Here is an 891-nt window from a genome sequence, read left to right on the forward strand (position 1 = left end):
GGCGGCGCTCGGCAGACGAGGATGAGAGGCTGGTGGCGTCAATCTGGATCGGGGAGACGGCGGCTGCGGGAGGAGGCGCGGATCCAGCTCTACAACAGCGCGAGAAGGCCCGATGTGGCCGTGGCGGGAGAGCCACTTGAGGGCGGGGAGGCATGGGGACTCGTGCTCCTCGCCGTCGATGGCCATGGTGCGGGGGCGGGGGCGGCTGGGGAGTGGGTGGATGGGAGGGGAGAGGGAGCGGGAGGAGTGGAGTTAGGGTTTGGGCTGCGGGTGGGTGGGTGGATGGATGGATGGATGGATGTGTGCCATGTCATCAATCCATGGCACAAACATCTCCACCAATGAAAATTAAACTTATGTATATGTGTTTTATTCTTTTTGTTTCTTTTCTTTGTTTTCACCTATGTGAAGAACCTATCAAATATTAGTTATAAAATTGGACCGCAACAATTTACAAAAATATCCGACCGTGTTTTATGTACAAATTGACCAAATGGTTCCCTCTTAAAAGTTTTTCATCCACCTCTCGTCCATTTTTCAAGTGTTCAAAATTCGTTTTTTGTGAAGAACTTACCAGTTTTTTGTTGAAAATTTGGACCAAATCAATTTTGTAAAATCTTAGGCCATATTTAATGTATAATTGACCAAAATGGTTGGGTGTCAAAAGCTTTGATCAACCTCTCGTGAAAAAGACAAATTCCCGCCGATTCAGCTGGAAGAGGATCAAATTTGAACTGCAACTACCTCGTAGTTTGCTCTTTATTTTTTCTAAAAATCATTTCTAGGTACATAAGTATCTATATAATCAGAGAAATACCAAAAGTTTTACAAGATTCAACCACTAGCTAGGAACGGTCAAGCCCGCCGTTTTGACCGCATTTTGAAACGGGC

Source organism: Triticum dicoccoides, chromosome 5B (assembly GCF_002162155.2).
Source record: "Triticum dicoccoides isolate Atlit2015 ecotype Zavitan chromosome 5B, WEW_v2.0, whole genome shotgun sequence".
In the NCBI taxonomy this organism is placed as follows: Eukaryota; Viridiplantae; Streptophyta; class Magnoliopsida; order Poales; family Poaceae; genus Triticum; species Triticum dicoccoides.